We start from the raw sequence: 16,721 nt of genomic DNA on the forward strand, positions 1-16,721 counted from the left end.
GACTCTATTTGTGTGGAGTCTAGATCTGAACTCTATACTATTCTGTCGGAATCTGTTCTGACCCATGTTTTTAGTCTTTCAGCAACACCATGCTGTCTTGATTATTGTAACATTTCAGGTTTTTTTTAGGTAAGATATGCAGAGTAGTACCTGTCCTTTGTATTCTTACACGAATATGAGGTGTTATTAGTTGAGTGGAGCATGAAATGCTGATTAATGTCTTAGGCTGACTGGACTCTTAATCTACGAAGCAATATCTTAAATGTTCTGAAATGGCCTGGGGCAGTGTTTATCACCTTAAAATGAGTAGAAAACTTATGAGACCTGCTGAGTTTTCATCAGTGCAGGGGCAAAGCTTCATTCACTGAAGAGTTTCAAAGAGCATTAAGGGGCAGAAATAAGGTTGAATTTTAATGAAATCCCACCCAATGGGCTTGTTAAAGATATGTGCTACATATAAAACGTGTTTGAACTCATATAACATTTAAACAGTTATTTCATGGGGATTTGGGTTAACATGGGTCAAATCATGTCCCCCCAAACATTATAAATATATTCATCAAGCAAGTCTTTGACATGCCTCATAAAATGTAATAGTTGAATTATAGGGATCTATTTTCTGGTACCAAATTTAGAAAGGAATTATGTTGTATTTCCTTTTCTTAATATTGTAGTGATTAACCTGGATAAAATGTAAATAGTTCCAAATAACATTTATTTTATTTTCTTAAATAGTATAAACTTTAGCTTGCCTGAGTAACATTACAGTCAATTAATTACCAGCCACTTCTCAGTATTTGTAGTTTTTCCAAACTGTGGGTCTAACACTATATTAATTATGCTTTGCATTGCAGAACACAGTAATTATTTAAGAAATTTTCTATTTCATGTCTAATCTTGTTCTGGGAAAGAATTATGATGTGCATTCTCCTTTGTGCTTCCACTGCAGTTAGAGGATGTCAGCACTGGTATTCTTGGGAGATACTTATGTAAATTCGTTGCCTATAAATTTTCTTGTCCAGTGGGACAAATGTCAGTCATTAAGAATTCACTCTCAACATTGAAATAGCTCAGAAACAGTTAAGCATTTGATCAGTAGTTAGTCTGATTGTTTTGCATCTTTCCTATTTGTTGGAATTTGCCTCGTAAACCTACTTAGGCCAGGGTGATTAGTTAGCATGGATCAGGGGTTGGCTAACTTTTTTCTAAAAATATCTTAGGTTTTTTTGGGCCATACAATCTCTGTCTCACCCCACTCCGCTCCACCACTATATCATGGAAGCAATCATAGATAATATGTAAACTAATGAGTTGAGTCCTGATAAAACTATATTTGCAAAAGCTGCCAGCATTTGGCTTGCAAGCTGTAGTTTGCTGATGTCTGGCATACAGAATAAAATGTCTACTTCAAATTTCTTGATTTGGAAGTTAAGTGGAATTACATATAATCTAGTAGGCAGTTTATAACCTACAGGCATAGATTTATATTGCATGCTTTCGCTATCAGTCTGTCAGTCAGAAATCCTTTAATAAAATTTCCAAAATATAAGATTTTGTTCTAAAAATTTAGGGGATATTTGGAATTCTAAAGTTATTCCAGGTTTCAAGAGTAAGAATGCCATTTGTGTGTCCAGAAGGAAAATCAAAAGAAAGGTAAATTCTGTCATGGTGCACATGAGCCCTGGAATCAATTCACCCCTAAGTTGAAGTGGGTCCACATTTGGTAATGGCTCACCCTCTCAAGGGAGCTCCTAGGAACTGGATTATTCTGGGACATTACAGAAGAGCAGGAACTGGACACACATGCAGCACTTAAAAAGGGATGAACAGATCCAAGTTTACATATTTTCCTCATAGGCAATAATGTAGCCTGTCAGTCACAATGTATTTATCCTTACTTTTGAATAAATTACCTTATTTCCTAGCCTGGGATGGATCAGAACCAGCCAATTAGAAAAAGGTAAAAGGAAAGCAAGCAGCTTCTCGGGGCTGACATCCTGAGATTAAAGGAGTACACGAGCTTAAAACATGGCAGTTTCAAACCCCCTAGCCCTGTGCTAGTTTACTGCTGGGATAAGCAGTCCTTATGTACAAATAACCATTAATATGGGTAAAGATAATTATGAAGTATGGACTAGATCAATCATACCTTCTGTGGAAATGAAAGGATACTGGCACACGTGTGTTAGTGAATAGATGTTACTTAAGGCCAGTGAAGCCAACTGAAGTGATGGCTTGGGATGGTTATGAAAAAGAACAGTTTTCCGGAGAAACATCCACCAATTGTTTAACAGCCCAAAGTGTATAAGGAACTCTGACAACGTATATTTCCTGGAGAGGAAGGTGGACAAGGATCCTCAGGAATTACAAGGCAAAATGAGATTAGGAGCCTAACTGATCTTGACCCCAGGTTAGCACAAAAACTTTAATCATATTCTGTCTACTGCCTTAAGAGAGGGAGAAAAACATCCAAATGTGTAATAGCTTTCCAAAATGACTCCAATCCAAGTGGTTAAATTATAAAAAGAAAAGTCTTGGCACTTAAAGGCGTAAAATTATTTGAAACACTTCATTTCACAATGATGTTGAATAAATAAAGCATTACTCTCCTTAAGTAAGGCCAGGTGTGGAAACAAATTACTTTTTTTTTTTTTTACTGAACAGTTTAGAGATTTGTACTTGCATAAGATTATTTCCACACAGTGCAATGTATAGTGAGGATTTGACTATTATTTGGTACTCATGGTCAATATTAAATACTCAAAAATAATTTATTTTTCACATGAATTAATTTCATGCAAACTTTAATCTTAGATATCTAATACCAGTGAAATTAATTGAATAACTGCCAAACATCTTTCCCTTTTCCTATGTACGCAACATTTATATTGCTAGGGGATATTTGGAATTCTTAAGTTATTCCAGGTTTCAATTTTGTTGCCAAGAAGAATTGACTGAACATTTTTTTTTTCCTTTTTAAAAAATGTACCTGTTACTAAGGTTTAACTCTTTTAGCTTATTTGTTTCATGACCCTTCTCTTCTTTTTGAGTGTAATTGATAAAGTGTAATAGACATAGATGAATCCATCTGTGCCCATCTCAAATCTCACTACCCTCTTTTTTCCTCTAGATAACCATTATCCAATTTCGGTTTTTGTTTGCCTATGTATTTTAATTGCTATATACTATTATATTCTATGAATAAGCCATAATTAATTTACCAGTTACCCATTGATAGACATTTAGGTTGTTATGTGTATATGAATACTACTGAAATCAACTTTGCAATGTTTTTCTTCTTGTATGTGTGGGTATATATCGAGAGATAGCATTTCTAAGTATGTTTATCTTTGGCCTGGCTATTATTACAATCTTCTTCCCCATTGTGGCTGTACCAAGGTACTATTCATCAGTGCCTGAGAATTCTATTTTTTAAATTTGTTCTAATTAGTTATACATGACAGTAGAATGCACTTTGACACATCATACATAAATGGAGTATAAATTTTCATTCTTCTTATACAATCATACCAGTCATATAGTCATATATGAACATAGGATAATAATGTCAGATTTATTCTTTCTACCCCCAGCCCCCTCCCCTCCTTTCATTCCCCTCTGCCTAATCCAAAGCACCTCTATTCTTCCCTAGCCCCTTCTCCTCATTGTGAGTTAACATCCACATATCAGAGAAAACATTAAGCCTTTGATTCTTTGGGATTGGTTTATTTCACTTAGCATGATATTCTCCAGTTCCATCCTTTTACTGGCAAATGCCATAATTTCATTCTTCTTTAAGGCTGAGTAATATTCCATTGTGTATATATACCACATTTTCTTTATCCATTCATCTGTTGAAGGATACTTAGGTTAGTTCCATACTTTAGTTATAGTGAGTTGAGTTGATATTAACATTGATGTGGCTGTGTCACTATAGTGTGCTGATTTGAAGTCCTTTGGGTATAAAGCAAGGAGTGGGATAGCTGGGTCAAATGGTGGTTCCATTCCCATCTCCATAGTGCTTTCCAGAGTGGTTGTACCAATTTGCTGTACTAATGTATGAGTGTACCTTTTCTCCCACATCCTAACCAACATTTATTGTTGCTTTTATTCTTGATAATTGTCATTCTGACTGGAGTGAGATAAAAATCTTAGAGTAGGTTTGATTTGCATTTCTCTAGAGATTATGAACATTTTAAAAATATATTTATTAACCAATTATATTTCTTCTTTTGTGAAGTGTCCATTCAGTTTCTTTGTCCATTTATTGATTGGGTTATTTGCTTTTCTGGTGTTAAGTTTTTTGAGTTCTTTGTATATCCTGGAGATTAATGCTCTGAGGTGCATGTGGTAAAGATTTTCTCCCATCCTGTAGGCTCTCTCTTTGCATTATTGATCATGTCTTTTGCTAGGAAGAAGCTTTTTAGTTTGAATCCATCCTATTTATTGATTCTTTATTTTAATTCTTGTGCTTTAGGAGTCTTATAAATCCATATCATCAATGAACTAAATATTGTCAGACTTATAATTTTGAAATGTTTGCTTGATAGGCATTGGAATGAATGGGTTCTGTTCTAGTTAGAATTTGCTTGATTACTAGTCATGCTCGATTACTAATTCATATTCAGCACCCTGCTACAATACTTTTGCTTCCTTCAGGTCGTTGTTGAGGTCCAGAGAATGAGGATGAGCTGAGGTACCCAACATTTCCATGGCAGGAGTTGAATTCTTAAAAAAAAATGAGGGAGGCAAGGAGACATTGAGAAGCTATTGGCAGTGAGTAGAGGGCGAAGGTGGTAAGATCTTCTGAAAAAGAGCTTGGTTTTAATTTAAGGCACAAGGAGAAACAAAGCCTATAGGAGAGTTTGTTAGATGCACATTCAGAGAAAAAGGCAAATAGGGAGAAGTATGGACATGGGAGCTTGGGAAAAAGAGCCGTGAGGACTAATGGGATCCACGCTGGCATTCCTCACAGGAGGTGGGAAACCTGTTATGGTAGGTAGGTGCTCCCTGGAGGTCTGACAGCACCTACCTAGAGGGATTAGGCTTGGTGCTCTTACTCTTTTTAGGGTCCTCAGAACAGAAGATAGTCATAGTCAACCTTATTCTATGCATTCATCCCTCTGTAAGACCCAGCTGTCTTCATCCCTAGAAACAGAGCCAGGATCACTTGATAATCCTGTTTCCAGAGTAGGGCTCACAACAGAAATTCAGAATTCAGAACTAAAATTCTCTAAAGAGTTTCTCTAAAACTTATTTTTAAAATGTCTCTTGTTTAGCTACATAATGATGAAATTGTATTTTGTTTGTTTGTTTTTGTTGTTTTTTTGGCTTTGCCTTTATCAAAAATCTCACTGGGAGATATTTTTATTATTTAAATGTCTTTCCATTGGGATTATATTCTATACAAACATCAGTTTTGAGTAAATTGTGGATTGTTCTCCTTCATGTATTGCATAAAGTATGTTTGTTTCATACACATTTATCTACAATTAAACTGATATATTTTGGAAAATTTGTTACTGAGAATACTCTTGATGTTTATAAAAATATCAAATTTATGCATTTTTACAAAAATTCATGCTTATGACAAAACATGTTTTCTTCTGTTGTGAAGCCTCAAATATATAATGGCAAAGCAGTCATAGCTTTTAAAAATGCTCAAGTCATAAGTTATCTAAATCAATCATAATTTGGGGGGAACTGGTGAAGACTTCTCAAAGTTACAAAAGAGTCAGTGATGAGTTAAAGCAAAGAAATTAAGGCTGGAATGGATTTGACCTAGTGCCTCACATCCCATTGGGGCATGAGGACTCTGCCTTCATGAATGGGATCAGTGTCCTTATAAAAGGGCTGGAGGGAGCCCATATGCCCTCTCCACCCTACACCTTGTGGGGACACAGCCAGAGACGCCATCTTTGGAGCAGACTGGAGCCCTCACCAGACACTGAATCTACTAGTAGTCTGGTCTTGGACTTTCCCAGTCTGTAGAACTGAGAAATGAATTTCTCTAGTTTATAGATTACCCAGCCTGAGGTATTTTGCATTAGAAACCTGACCAGATTAAGACAACCTACCCAGGACCTTATTTTCTTTGGTTATTCTGTGATAGTGTGTTAGAAATTAGCTTGTCATTATAGATAAAGATGAGCCATGGCCGTATGAACTTAAATATGGCCTATTTCAAATTATAAACACTTCAGAAGTAATATCACAGGATCTTAGAATTCTTGGCTCCTTAAAAATATTTATAAACAAGTAATTGAGCCATAGTTTTAGTTGGTGAAGATTAGTAGCTGCTACCTCAGAGGAGCATGATGGTTGACGAGATCAAGTATTTCAGCTTAATGTATCCTTTTTTAACCAACTTTACTAATAAGTCCATACAACTTGCTTCAGAAGCAAAATATTTACAAACTGCTTAGGAATTACTGGAAATATGTCAAATGGCCTACGTGTGCCACATGAGTCCTTCCATGGTAGTTAGCAGTGTTTTGAGAAAGAGAAACAATTCAGTCCCAGTTATATTTAAATCCACATTTTAATGAGTCCTGCTATGGTAGATTCTATTATGTTTTCTCCAGAATTTAGATTTTGCCTAATAATTATATTCCAAAAACTTTGACTTTGTTTTTTACTAGCTAACTATAGCTCAAGGAATGTTGACCTAATTAATTCGTGGTTATGGATTGTTAACTTGGTTTATGGGTCATTGCTTTGGCAGATAATTTTTAACCTCTTCTCTGAACTAACATGCAGAGATTTTTATGAATTTCCAACTCTGGCAAAGGCAGTCTCGGCACTGTAATTTTTTATTCAGTCCATCATTCAGGTGTCTGTTTGTTCATCAACCATTTATTTTTTGTCTTCTATGTTTCAGGTGCTCTTGGTGCTAGAGATACAAAGATTAATGATGTTTAGGCCTTGGCCTTGGATACCTCACAGTCTAGAGGGAGATGTGAACGTGCTCACAGATTTATTCCAGCAGAGTAGGATAAATGCTATTATCAAAATGGGAAGAAAGGGCCAGGGCTGTGCACAGGAGGGAGGAAGCAAGTTTTGAAGGACTATAAGGGAGAGTTAAGCAGTGGAATTAAATATAAAGATGAATTTCTGCAACCATCTAGGAATTGGTTACAAGTTCAGTATGGTAGGAGTATAGTGTACAAAAGGGACTTTGGGGAGATAAAGTCAGAAAGATATTTTGAAGATTGTATTAGCTGTGCATTGCTGTATAAAATATTACCTCAAAACTTAGTGGCTTAAAAACAATAAATTATTTCACCATTTCAAGGTGAGAAATTGGGGAGCTGCTTAGCTGGGTGGTTCTGTTTCCAGATCTTGCATCAAGTCTGGCTGTCACCTGAAGATGTGACAGGGCTGGAGAGTCTGCTTCTAAGGTGGTGCACTCACATGTTTGGAAAGCTCATTGCTGGATTTTGGCAGAAGACCTCCATTTCTTATCTCTTGGACCTATCGTACTGCTTCAGTGTCATTGGGATTGGCTACTGCAGGAGCACATTGTGAAGTGCATTGTATATATAGCTCAGGAGTTCGCATTTTAAAAAACAATCCTGAGGAAGGTGGTGAAGTTTGTTATTTAAAATAACATTTAACAATCCTGAGGAAGGTGGTGGAGTTTGTTATTTAAAATAACATTTATAAGGTGATATATGCATATTATAGAAAAATTGTAATGTATATAAAACACAAAGAAACAAAATACCCATAATATTACCATGCAGAGAGGATCTCTGTTAAAATTGTAGCTTATTCCACCCCATTTTCTCCTATTTATAGACCTTTTTACTTATTCACTTCTTGCTATAATGGCATCCATTTTTTTGCATAATTAAAATAGCAGCAGAGATTTTTAATAGAGTAATTAAGGGAGCAAAACAGGCATCTTGAGAAACTTATGACAGAGACCAATAAGTAGTCTGGGAGATAATAAGATGTTGGACAAGATAGTGCTAATAGAGTTAGAGATAAAAGAGTTGGAAGAAACTTCTAATCTGGAATCCATGAAATTAGGTGACCAATTAGATGTTCAGAGTTTGAAAGGGACATATGAAGCACAGCACTAAAATTTCTGGAGCACCACAAGGATTTGTCCTTGGTGGTGTGAAGACATGTGGAGTGGTTAGTGTCCCTGTTTGAGGTACCTGATGTACATACAGACACTCTGCAGATATTTAAGGGTTAGAGAAATCATTAAAAATGAAGAAATTGAAGATGCTGTAGAAACAGAGATAAGTGACAGAGTTCAGTGTTACAGTAGCATGAGGGGAGGGGATCCAGGGCATATGGTGAAGAGCTAGTTTTGGAGAGGGGAGGGAATAAGCTTTCAACAGTATTGAGTATTTGCCATTATATAGTCATCCCTTGGTATTTCCATGAAATGATTCCCAGACTCTCCCAGGAACCCCTTGCAGATATCAAAATCAGCAGATGCTTAAGTATCTTACACAAATGATGTAATATTTACACATGACCTCTGGATATCCTCCTGTATACTTCAAATAATCACTAGATGACTTATAATGCCTAATAAAATACAAGTACTATATAAATTAACATTACACTGTATTGTTTGGGGGATAATGATGAGAAAAAACTCTGCACATTCAATAATGAACTAATTCCTTTTTTAAATTATTAAAAAATTTTTGACCTGTAGTTGGTTGAATCTGTAGATGCGGAACCAAAGGATACATGAGGTTAACTATACTAGGAAGTGAGTATACTTTATCTCATTTAATTCTTACAAAAACACCACTGGAAGATGCTATTAATAAATTAGATTTATTATGAGTAAATGGCTTTTTTAGGAGTATCCAGCCCAAAGTAATAGACTTAGAATTCAAATCCACCTCTTGGAGAGTTTAATGAAGGGTCCAACTCCATTTCTCATGACTCCATTTCTAGTTGCTGACAGCTTTTAAGCCCCATCACACCTCCTTCCCCTCTGCAAGCTATTGGGATCATCTGGGTGCTTCCTTTTTTTTGGTGCTGGTGCCCCAACCCATGCCAAGGAGCCTTCACATCAGCCTAACTCCTAATTGCAATAAGAGCCAAGTTTGTCTCCTTTTCCTGCTCTCTCCAGCCAGTTTCAGACCATCTTGGAAGCCTGCTTGCCCCATTCAGGAAGCTCATTATGTGAGTAATCAATTTTTTCAAATGCTCTTGGTGCACATGTGGCAGCTTCAGTCTCACTTCTCAAACCAAATTTTGGGTGGGAATGCAGGATCCATTCTCCTCTGTGCAGTAAGCCCGCCAACTGATCCGGTGAGCAGGAAGTTCAAAGATGCTCACTACCAGGGGTCTTTCTTCTCTTTCTACCATACAGAGGCACAACATTTCCTTCTCTGAGACACAGACTCTTCCTCTTAAGGAGGGAAAGATGGACACATTAGTGCACACATTTGAGGAGTAGTGAAGCAGGAGATAAGTTCGTTGGAGGGAAAGGGGAGTCTGGGGATTCGGTGGGATGCAGCAAGGCAATGAAGCTTCTACACTTGCAGCCCACCAAATCTCTAGGCAGGGAAAGGGCCAAAAAAGCATCGACTTAGGAGAAACAGGAAGACTTCTGGGCAGTGCTGTGGGTTACCCACACATTTGTAGTGGCTTTAATTTGCATAAATGTGCAGAGGGCTGAAGCTTGGGCACATCATCTGCATATAATTTCAGGATATTTATAGACCCCCCCCCCATATCCTTCTAGGTGATCAAGAACTCAGGAGTAAAAGAACCTCTGACCGAGAGGTCTCAATGAAGACGAAGAACAGGCATAGTTGGAGGTGGATGTTGGGGGAAATAGGCAATTACAATTAAAAAAATGGGGCCACAAATCTTCTAGACAGAGCAGCCATCTTTGGGTTTTGTTATGGGAGCAGCTGGCCAAAGTGAGGAAGATAGGAAATCACTGAAAAGGAGGAGTCCAAGTGCCCAGGACATCAGGGATCAGGTGTTAGCTGATCCCAATACACGTATTTAAGATATTGTGGTAATGGCAAGAATTAGAATGCAAAAAAGATACCTCAGTCCTCTGTGATAGTCACAAGGTGATGATGGAACAAGGATGGGCATCACTGAATGTCACAGGCCTAAAAAAAGAAGAAAAGGATTTTGCAAGAGGGCAAAGCTGTTGTGTGGACATGAGAATATATTACTCCTTGAGCATATTTCTCTTGTTTCAGTTAAAGGAAGATGTAGTGAGTTTTTAGGGCTGCTGTGGCAAAGTACCACAACCTTGGCAGCATTAAAGCAAGAGAAATTCATTCTGTCTTAGTTCTGGAGATTAGAAGTCTAAAATCAAGTTGTCAGCAGGGCCGTGCTCCCACTGAAGGCTCTGGGGAGGGATTCCTCTTTGCATCTTCCTAGCTCCTATATTTGGCCTTCCTTGGATTTTGGCAACATAACTCCAATCTCTGTCTCCATTCTCTTTCCTGTATCTCCTCTATGTCTTCAGATATGTCTTCTTATAAGGACAGCAGCCATTGGATTTAGGGCCACCCAAATCCGGTAGGACATCATCTTAATTTGATTATATCTACAAAGCCCCTATTTCCAAATAGAGTCATATTTACATATACTGGGGTTGGGATTTCAATATATCTTTTTTGTGTGAAACAATTTAACCAACAGCAGAAAGGAATAGAAGAGACATTGTGTAATGGGGATGAGGGAAGAGATGCGTTTGTTTATAATAGAATGAGAGCTTCGCAGAATAAACAGAAAGGATTAGACCCAAGGTCAGTGAGGGATGACTGGCTGGAAGGCAGGAAGTGGGGAAGGGAGAGGTTTAGCATTGGTGCCTATAAAGCAAGTGTCTCAAATTTGAATGCTACAGGGAAAAGTTGGCCAGTGTCAGTGAGTGGAATAGCCTGGATGGGGTACAGCATGAATAGGCTGGCCAACATGTGCTCAGTCTGAAGAAGCAGCCACTGTTCAGCTCCAGCTGGTTATTGTCACAAAAGAATAGACTTAGTGCTGCCAAATTTTCTCATTTTTTTTTAAAGCAGTGCATCCATATTTTGTGGCATCTCCTGGATTTTAAATGATGGCAGCTAATTTGCAAATGGTAATGAACCGTATAGACTACAAATCCCTCTGCAGCCTGGATTTGTACCATGCGTGGTCAAAGATCATATGACTGGGAAAGCAGGTGTTATAAGGGACAGGCAGGCAGGACAGAATCATAAGCAGAGCTGAGGATTCCAGTTGTCATGCTGCTGCTCCCCCTGGCACATGGAGTTGGGCTGTAGAGGCTACATCCTGAGCACTGAGGGCCACCCGTAGCTTCTGCTGAGCAGGTTGCTGGAAGCAGATTATCTTCCCTTTGCTACAGACAATCATGGCTGTGCCTACAAAGAGCTTGCAGCCTATTAGGGTGGACAGCATTGTGCCTAAGATGGGAGGTTTCTTGTGTAAAACACCTGTATAGGGTTTAAGTTTACAAAGGAGGTGGTGTCAGGAGTTTCAGGAAGGGGAAACAGCAAGGAGAGGAGCAGGAAGACAGTGTGTGCAGGAGGTGCAAAGAGCCCACTTTGACTGCAGGGTATCAGGAGATCATGGAAGTTCTTCCAGTACACATGTTTTTCCTTTGCCCCTCCAGATTCTCTACCCCTAGCTCTGAGTCCCAGGATGCTGACTTGTATGAATGGAACCAACCAGGCTCCCTTTCTCTTTGTTATCTGGTTAAATTCAGCCAGTGGAGGCACCAGCAAGAGATAAAGGGGTGGAAGAAACTCAACAGGGAATTTACTACTGAGGAGCCTCCTTCCTGGGCTTTCTAGGCTGTGGGCTGGCAGTGGCTTAACCGCAGGTCACAGCTCCTTTTGGCGCAGGGAAGTCCCCTCTTCAGCTGTAGGTCTCCTTGGATTTCTTTTATTGCCTTGTCAAGTCTAGGGGTGGTCTCTGCCCCCTGCTACTTTCAGCTCTTGGTGCTGCCCCCGGCCTTCTGCCTTGTCAGTAGTCCCCTTTATAAACTCAATAAATTTGAGTGTGCCATCTGTTTCCTGCTGGGGCCTGAATAAATATATGTTTGCATATCTATGTGTGTGTTTATGTGTGTGTATATACACAAATATACATATTTACCTATTATATATAAACAGGTCTGTACATCTCAATCTATGTATCATGTTCTTTGTCTTTTATTAGGCTGAATGCTTATTAGCATTGTAACAACTATCAATGTCTCTGAGGAGCTCCCCCGCAAAAGTTTCCTGATTCATTTTGTCATACAAATGTAATAGGGGACTCTTAGAATTCTGCTCCCTGAATCTTGCCTCTGCTTTCACTTCCTGGCAGTGAGTCGCCTACAGGGATCTCCGCTTGGTACAGATCTCTCACTCCCAGTCACTGCGAATGCAAAAAAGGAACCCTAGAAAAATCCCAGCATAAAGAAACGTAAAGATACAAAGCAGAATCATGACAAGACTGGCACAAGAGATGATGACAATCTGATTTTAACTGGGTCAGAAGTTTTACATCTGATTCACCTTTACTATGCTCACTAGATGAAAGAGTTCACCAGAGCTATTTTCTGCAGTGATTCTCCAAGGCCTTTCTCCCAAGTTTACCACTGAGGTCTCTACAGCCCTCTGGGTATCAGACCTCTGCTTCCATGAATTCCTTCCTGGTCATAGAGTTCTCCTTGAATGAGTAGCTCTTAGATTGATGCCCATATAACTTTGAGAGCCTCTTTGATTCTTCCCTTGAGCCCCCTTTTCTAGTTTTCTCTTCTTTTACTCCCCCCCCCACCACTATTGTTTTATAGCTTGAAATATTGTCTTTAAGTCACAATTTCTTTTCTTGTAGCTCCTAAAACTGTTTTAGGAGCTACAAGTTTTTATGTTCAACAAAGCCTCGGTCAGTAGCAGTATCCACACCCAAGAGTTATGCAGTCTCATTGCTTTATTTAATCCATGACATAAATGAGCAGATCTGAAACCCAATTGCATTTTCATTACTTTGACCTTAGGCAGATTGGTTCTTTTGAATTATATAAGAGAACTGGTGTTTTGAGTGGGAATGTGCTAACCTGTAACAAAGTGTGATGTGACTCACATAAGGTCAATGATCTCTGGGCCTTAATTTCCCCAGCTATTAAAAAGGCAATACAGAGAAATGCTTTTGGGCAGCACACACTCTTTCACAGAAAATTGTATGTTTGTAAAACAGATCTGTATATTTTTCTGCTTACATTTATAACATTTACATATAGTAAAGAAAGTCACTGAGGATAATGCACTCAGTTTAAATAAATAGGCAAACTTAAGTTGGGAGAAATGGGGTGAAGATTGGGCAATGGATGTGGGCTCAGAGGAGCGTCATTGCTAGCGAAATCTAGGATTGACAGAACACCCTTCTGATGCTGTCTTCTGAATCAGAGTGCAGAGAACAGTTTGATAACCATTGGCCTAGCTGATCACTGCGACCTGGTGACCCAGAGTGCCATCGAGGCATGGCAGTATCAGCTTTACCTGGGAGCTGGTTAGAAATGCAGACTCTCAGGACCTTTCCCAGGCCTACCACATCAGAATCTGTGCTCTCACAAGACCCTTCAGTGGCTCCTTTGCTCATTAAAATTTGAGAAGCACTGATTCAGCACACTCTGTCTGAAACTTGGCTGCATGCTGGGATCACACAGTGCTTTCCAAACTGTAGCCTTTTTAAACATTTAGGACCTCATTATTCTGAGGGCCTTTCCAGCTCTGAAATTCCACCATTTTAATATCTGGCCTGTGAAGAATAAGAGATTTCTGTTAGATACACAACGAATTCAGTCATTCAGACTTGTTGTTGTTTCTTTTTCCCCCTCTAGAAGCTGACAAACTAGGTAGTAAACAAAGTCAATGTTTCAGAAATGTATGAATCCCCTTTATTTTACTATGTAGAAAATCCTTAGAACAACAATAAAATGTTAGGACTGAAGAGGCAGAGGAGATCATAAGTATTTTTGCTTTCTAAATGATACATATTTGAATCCCTTGGATTTTGTATAACAAGGCCAATTAAATATATATATATATATATATATACATATATATATATATATATATATATATATATATATAGTCACAGCCTGATTGAAAGACTGATTGGGTAAAAAAGAAAGACAGCTTGATAACTCAATTCAGAAAGTATCAACAACTATATAAGTGTTTTCTGTGTTGGAGGAGGATAATCTATGGGTGACCACACCTCTGACTTCTCCGTTTTATTTTTACTCTCATGAACTATGATAAGTCAAAGTCCTTTGTTGAAATTCCCTAAAATTCTGTACATTTGGTCTAAATCTCACTGTGGTGCTGAGCTGGGATTCCTATTGTGCCTATGAGAAATGATCTCTTTTAATAAAAATCATCTCTTCAATTAGAGGAAGCATCTGTAATTATCAATCAGTATTTTTTTAATTTAATTTAATTTTTTTTGTGGTGCTGGGGATGAAACCCAGGGTCACAGTATTTTTGACGTGGGGAAAGTCCACTTTTTTATTTCTTTATTTGTGTCATAAACTATATTTTAATACAGAAGCAGTCTATGAATTTAATAACATTTAAAGCTCCCCCTTCCCCCCAATTTTTTCCATTTGTAGAAGTGGTGTGTATATAACAGCTGAACAGGAAGCATAATGGCTGATGAAAACAGTTATTTTTACCTAAGCTAGAAAGCAATTCCCGGTAGAATTACTGTTGGCAAGAAAAATGAACTTTTCTCTGGGGAAACCACTAACGTGCTTGGCGCGTGCTGTTGGATGTCTTCTGAGACAGCACATAAGGTTCTACTTGGATAAAAGGAGCCAAGGTCTATCTATCAGGCTGGAGGGCAGTCAACAGTAGGTTGTCCAATCTTAAATCTTTGTATCTTAAATATCAAGTGGGTGAATAAAACATAATGATCTATCTACAAAATTGAAGTTACCACATAGGATAGAATAAATGCAACAATTGCTTTTTCATTTTCAGTAAACTTTGTCTTGGTATTTGTGACATCAAATATAATATCTCTATTATAGTGTTCCAAAGTCACTCTCCCAGACTGAGGAGAGTCAATTACCACCTGGTTGTTGGATTACAAACTGGCCATGATCTTGAATAAAGTATACCTCCTAACTAGGTACATGTTAATGAGATATATGTAAAAGCACACAGGGTATATCTAGGCATGCTGAGGCCCCAGTTTTTATCCCCAGCATCACACATACACAAAATGTTTTTAAAAACATAGCTAAAGAGATGAAAATGCTAATTATCCTCATTTGATCATTGTACATTGTATACATGTATCAAATGATCACTGTACACCATAAATATGTACAATTAAAATAATAATAATAACAATTAATAGAAAATAATAAAACTAAGCCTCCAAATCCCTTAAAATTCCACTCTACATGAAAGGGAATAAAATAAAGTTGATAATAATAATTTGCTGATACCATGGGCGGATTGTCAATATGAGTTTGGGAAGAGTTCTAGTTCTATGAATGAACTCTATCCTGTTCATCCAACAACATTTATATAATCAACTGCTGATGTGTTCAATTTTCTCTGTGTTTTCTATTTAAAACAGTACCCAGTACCCAAACTCTGTGAGTTTCTTTTTCCTGGATAGATAATATCCACAGAGCTATGTAGTCCAAGGGGCTGTCTTTATGTTTACTAAAAAGGATTAGCCTAAGATCAGAAGGCAAACGCGGGGCCCCCTCCACTTCTCAGGGGCTGAATGCACATCTCCTGTCTCTGTAGGAAGAGTGGGCTATGAAGCCTGCCCAGGAAGCCCTGAGGCACTTCAAGGGTCGAAACAGCTGGAGCTGTTTGTCTATCAAAGGAAAATGTAACCAAAACATAAGGGAAGAGGTATTTTTCAAGATGGGTCTGACTCTGACTGAGAAAGACCACTCATCTTCAGTTTAAACTTCTGCAAATTCCTGTTGAGGGGGAGAATTTTGAATAATAAAATAACTTGATTTAAACCATCTGTCTTAAAAACACTCTGCTTGCCTGAAGAGACTGACTTATGCTCTTCTAGGAAGGTTGAACTGCACCTGAAGCCAGCTTATGGCTAGATACAAATTTATCTTTAAGCCTTAGGATTTCCCAAGATTTTTGGAGGAGTACCTAAGATGAGCACACGATATAATATTAGGAATAGCAATTATTTATTGAGTGTTTACTATGTGCAAGGTATAACACAAAGTGCCTTATAATGTTCTCTCTTTTTATTGTCTACTTCTTTATCTCTCAAACTGTAATTTGAGCCAACAATTATAATTCCTTCCACTTCTCTCTTTATATCTTTTCTCTTTATATCTCTTTCTCTGTTTTCACATCTCTCTCTTTATATCTTTATCTCTTTTGGTCAAGCCCTTAGCTCCTTGAAGCAGAGACCATGTGTCTGGCACTGTCCTGGAGATGCTAAGGGAGGTGACACAGGCATCTTTACAAAGCTCAGGATCTGCCCTATGGTGTTTGGTTTCTCATATGGCTTGATTTTGCTGAATGGATGAATGTGTGTATTTATACAGGTGTCACACATTTGTCCAGATAACAGCAGCATCGTGGCGAGCTAATGAAAACAGTTTCATTTTGGTGTATGTGAATCACTCTCCTCTCTGCAAAATCACTTGATTCTCATTTCACAGTCTCCGAGGGGAATCAAGTAAGTTTATAAGAGACCATTAGAGGTATTTGGCATTTATAGTGTATCAT

Source organism: Marmota monax, unplaced genomic scaffold (genome assembly GCF_021218885.2).
Source record: "Marmota monax isolate L192 unplaced genomic scaffold, Marmota_monax_Labrador192_F-V1.1 WCK01_AAM20220418_F8-fsc00045, whole genome shotgun sequence".
Taxonomy (NCBI): domain Eukaryota; kingdom Metazoa; phylum Chordata; class Mammalia; order Rodentia; family Sciuridae; genus Marmota; species Marmota monax.